The 5,032-nt window shown below is 43.0% G+C and overlaps 1 long non-coding RNA gene across 1 annotated transcript; it reads right to left on the reverse strand.

The window, feature by feature from the left end:
• Positions 1 to 852: 852 nt before the first annotated feature.
• Positions 853 to 2,740, reverse strand: LOC120227533. Its single transcript, XR_005527270.1, has 3 exons — positions 2,607 to 2,740; positions 1,390 to 1,458; positions 853 to 929 (listed from the first exon to the last, which is right to left on the reverse strand). It is a non-coding gene; the product is annotated as an uncharacterized LOC120227533 (long non-coding RNA).
• Positions 2,741 to 5,032: the final 2,292 nt, after the last annotated feature.

A 5,032-nucleotide genomic window follows, 5' to 3' on the forward strand; every position in this document is an offset into this window, starting at 1 on the left:
ATGTCTTTGCCCTGGCTGTGCAGGAGATATGCAACCCGAGTGGTGAGAACAGTCCTCACTACCAAGCTTTCCTCTGGGTTCATATTTAACAGGGTCCCTTCAGGGTGTTCCACAAGGTTTGAGCACGTCTTAAGGCTTATGATACTGTTATGAAATTGACTAGCAATCTTACTGATTCTTCTCTGCTCGGACCCCATATGAGAGGTGCTACTAGGTGTGAAAGATGTTGGGCCATTTATGTCTCCTCCATCTCCATCTCCAGAAAGGAAATATGAAATAAACCTTCAGGTGCAGCTGTGCTGAGGGAAGAATGTACTCCTGCAGGCAGTGTGTGCAGTGAGCCTGACTTCTGGTCCTGGAAACTGGACACCTGCCTTGTTCCGTGTAAGTGGCACAGGTCTTCTGAAGAAACACACACCCCACACACCCTCACGCACATCACAGAAACACGCAGAAATCACCCATGACCCTCATCCACAAAAATCCTACCACCTGAATGACCTATTTGCTGTCAGGAACTGTAAAATATGGTTATATTGTTTTACCATACAATCTGTTTTTCTTACAAAACTCCATGTTGCATTCCCAGGTGGAATCCAGAAATCAGGGATTCTCTCCAGTCCAAAGCAGGTGAAAAAGTCCCACCTTCATCATCAGCTGGACTTGTCCTTATCAAGTCGCCAATTCTAAACACTATTTAATGTTTTTTATTTACTTTTGAGTGTCAGAGAGAGACAGTGCGAGCAGGGGAGGGTGAGAGAGAGAGAGATACAGAATCCGAAGACAGGCTCCAGGCTCTGAGCTAGCTGTCAGCACAGAGCCTGATGCGGTGCTCGAATCCACGAACTGTGAGATCATGGCCTGAGCTGAAGTCAGATGCTTAACTGACTTCTAGCCTTCATAGGATGATGTGTTAATGTGGCCTCATCCTGCAATTACAGAAAAGATGACATTATGAGTTTCACATCATCTTGTACACAGTTTCCACGTGAATATTGGTCTCTTGGTGATGTTAGCAGCGAGTTGGGCTGCAATTTTTGAGTCAATGACTTGTAGAAATCTTACCAAGTCACCTGTCAACAGCTCCAATATTCAAGGTCACATCACACAAGTCACTTTGATCAGGAAACGCAAAATGATTTTCCACAGAGGAAAATTATCTCCTGACAAATGCTCACTACCATCACATAGGTTCAGATTGGTGGTGTAATTATTATGTTTTTCCCTTGAGAATTCACGTCAGTTGGTGATAGGAGCTTAGGAAAACCCCTCGGCGCCAGTAAATTGTACAGAACCTCTCAGAAGGACATGCACAGATGTTCATATCTTAATTCCCTTGAAATCAGAGTGAAGCAATGGTGCTCTTTCAGATACAGAAAATGACTTTACCTCAGGAAGAGTTATGGTGCTTCCTCCACCTTGGTTCTTGGAAGCTCTTGCCTGGACCCTCAGGGGCAGCTAGGAGAAATCAGAGCAACTGACAAAGACACTGGTGGGGCAGCTCAGGAACTAGTCAGAGTTTCTATTGATGTGAACATGAGGTGAGTGTGTGCATATGGATGAATAGTAATTATGTACTGTGCTGCTGGGCATCCTCCTGGGAGACAACGGATGGCAAGGAGAGGAGCAGGAACGATATGGGCAACAAGGCTTTAGTCTTTCTAGCAGGTGATCCTGATGAAGGCCAGAGAGTTAATGAAAATCGTGGAAATGCTGAAGTGCCTTGTGTGTCAAGACGGGGTCTCATAGCCTCTCTTGATTGTTTCAAGTTCAGCCAGGCTATCACTGTTTGTCTCTTGGAAAATCTGTTCTTCCCCTAGGACCCCCATCATCTATTTGCTAGGATTTTGTGACCGTGATGTCTACTTTGGAAATTTGTACTTGAGGAAAAGCAACCTTGAATGTCTGAGCAGTTTTCCATTGTGTGCATGGATCATATTTTATTCCTCCTCTCATCCCTTGATGGACTTTTGGGTGGTATCTCTAGGGCTACCGTGAAGACGGCTGTCGGGAACAGTGGGCGCACAATTCCGGTCTCTTACTGTCATGGGGATACTTGAAATTCTGCATTGGTCAATCGCATAGAATCCTAAAGATATCTTTCAACAGAGACTGTGGCTTTGACTTCATAGATAGTATATTGCTGGATCATGTGGGATTTTTCCCCCTTGTAAATCCATTCAGCTGGTGTTTACCTTTAAATTGGCGAGTTTAATCTGTTTACATTTAGTGTAATTATTGATAAGGTAAGAGTTATGTCTGATTTTGCTATTTTTGATATGTCGTATGTCCTTTCTGTTATTCTAATCCTCAATCACTGGCATTTTGTGTTAAATAAACATTTTCTAGTGTGCCATTATAAAAAAAAATGAGAAGTATCGATGTCCTTTCATTAATGGTGACATATGTAATACCCTCATGGAAGATGTTTGACATGGCGGAAAGTGGATGGGTGGTAACCTGGAACTTGCTGTATTATCTGTTCAAATTTTATCTTAAGTGAAACCTGTCGTCAAGCATGTCCACTAATATCTAAAAATCTGGAAGCACTGTATCCCGGGGAGACTGAAATTGATTTCTGTTCAGAAGTTAGCTAATATGTATACCTTCAGGTACTAGATACTTGTCGACTATTCAGCATGGATCCTGTGTTGATATAGAAATGCTTCTTGGAGGTAGCCAAGATGGCAGAACAGCACAAAAGTCTTTTTTCTGTACTGGGTACATGAAATACAGTCAGATCAACACTAAGCCATCCTGCACACCTAGGAAACTGATTTGAAGATAAACACAACAGTGTGCACAACCTGAACCACAGAACTCAGCAGGTACACGGCAGGGAGTAGTGAACTTGGGGTGAGAGGACAGTATGGGAAAAGTACACCCCACAACAGCAGCTGGAGAGAAAGTGGAAAAGTGGAATCAGCTGTAGGGACTGAACTCAAAAGGGAGAAAGGAGAAAGGAGAAAGGAGAGGGTTTAAATTCCATGAATACTTTACACAGGGGGAGCACAGAGTCAGACACTCTGCAGCTCAAATACGTTGTGGTGCTCTAGTGGGAAAGGCGGATTCCCAGGAGAGTGGGTTTGGGAGGTCCTCAAGCCATGGGTGATTTTCCATAATCCTGGAAACATTGCTGCTACATGGTAGTGTGAACTTTTTCTGGGGTGGTCTGGCACCCAGACACAAGTCTCTGGACGCTGGAAGCAGCAGGATCCTGGGAATGTTCTTGGGTGTGGCTGGCACCAGCCACTGCCCCATGAGACCCTCCACCACAGGATGTGAGTGCCTGAAAGCCACAGTCCCTCAGAAGCAAAAGGTTGGGAAACGCAGCCGCATCTCAGATCAAACTCAGGAGGATGGTGCCCCCTGGCAACTGACGGTATGGTCACAGACAGTGTAAAAGCAGGGAGTGGACAGAAACTGGAGGAAAAAGACAGGGGACCCATTGTTGGTCAGGGAGAGCATAAAGCACCCGACCGCGCATGCACATACTCACCTACTGGCACCACCACAATCTAACCGAGGAAGCTACGAGGGGCCATCAAGGGTAGAAAGGAGCCATTACACTAAGCCTTCCCCAAACTTTCCAAGCTCACTCTTCAGCAACAGCAGAATCTGTCTGCTTAGATTACGTACTATAACCTGCTTCTTAGTTGCCTTCAAGAGGAGAACGATGTAGTATCCATCGTATTTCTGTCCATTCACTCGTCCATGTATTCAGTTTTCTTTTGTTTTTCCTTCTTCTTTTGTTTCTTTTCCTTTACTTGAATACAGAAAGAATAACTTATTTTTATTTTCAATTTTCATTACAAATATTTTTATCTTTTTTCTATTTTGTTTACTTCTATTGTAAATTTTTCAAATTTCATTTTTACATCCTTCAAGTTATTCTATTTCATCGTTTTCATTTCCTCAAAATTTCAAACATTTTCTACTGTTTTGTTTTGTTTTTCCCCTTTTTCGGTAACCGGTCAAGCCCCTTTCAATAACCAGACTAAAACACACCTGCGATCTCGCATCACTTATTTAATTTTGTGTGTGTGTGGTGTTGTTTTTAATTCGTTAATTTTAATATTTCCCCATTTTACTCATCAATCAAGCTCCTTTCAATAACCAGACCAAAAAAAAAAACACTCATAGGATTTAGCATCATATATTTGATTGTTTGTTTGTGTGTGCGTGCATACGCACAAGCATGTGTTGATTTTCATTGTTTCCTTTTAATTTTTCCTCCTTTTTCTCTCAACAATCAAGCTCTTTCAATTACCAGACCAGGATGTGGGAGCTATCTGGCTGCGACATCTGTCACCCCATTGATCGCCAAGGTTGATTCGGCTGATCTGGCTGGCTAGGTGGGTGTCCCCTTCCTCCCTCACCGTTCCATGTGGGTCCCTCACGAAGCTGCACGCTCCGATGAAGAGAACGACCTTCCCCGATAGAGGAGGACCGTTCTTCGGTCAAGGGTATACGAGTAGCTGCTCTCCCCTGCTAGAACCCCCAAACAAGCTCTCAAGGTCAATTACCAGAACAAAACATACCAAGTATCGAGCATCATTTAATGATTTTTTATTTGTATGTGGTGTGTGTTGTTTTCAACTTTTTAATTTTAATTTTCCTTTACCTTATGAATGCCTTTTCTACCTTCAAAAGGAATTCACCCCAGAATACACAACAGGAAGAAACGACAGCCAGGCACATAACCAACACAGATACAAACAAGATATCAGAAGCAGAATTTGGAATCACGATAAGTAGAATACTGGCTGGGGTTGAAAACAGATTAGAATCCCTCTCGACGCAGATATAAGAAGTTAACAGCTACTCAGGATGAAAGAAAAAGCTCTGCTGCAATCTCAAATAGATGCCATCGCGGCAAGGATGCGTGAGGCAGAGTATGGAATCAGCGATATAGAGGACAAACTTATGGAGAATAATGAAGCAGAGAATAAGAGAGAGAGTCAAGCAAAAGAGCACGATTTAAGAATAAGGGAAATCAGTGACTTCTTAAAAAGGAACATCAGAATCATAG

This window comes from Hyaena hyaena, unplaced genomic scaffold (genome assembly GCF_003009895.1).
Source record: "Hyaena hyaena isolate Hyena2069 unplaced genomic scaffold, ASM300989v1 scaffold_2451, whole genome shotgun sequence".
Classification (NCBI taxonomy): Eukaryota; Metazoa; Chordata; class Mammalia; order Carnivora; family Hyaenidae; genus Hyaena; species Hyaena hyaena.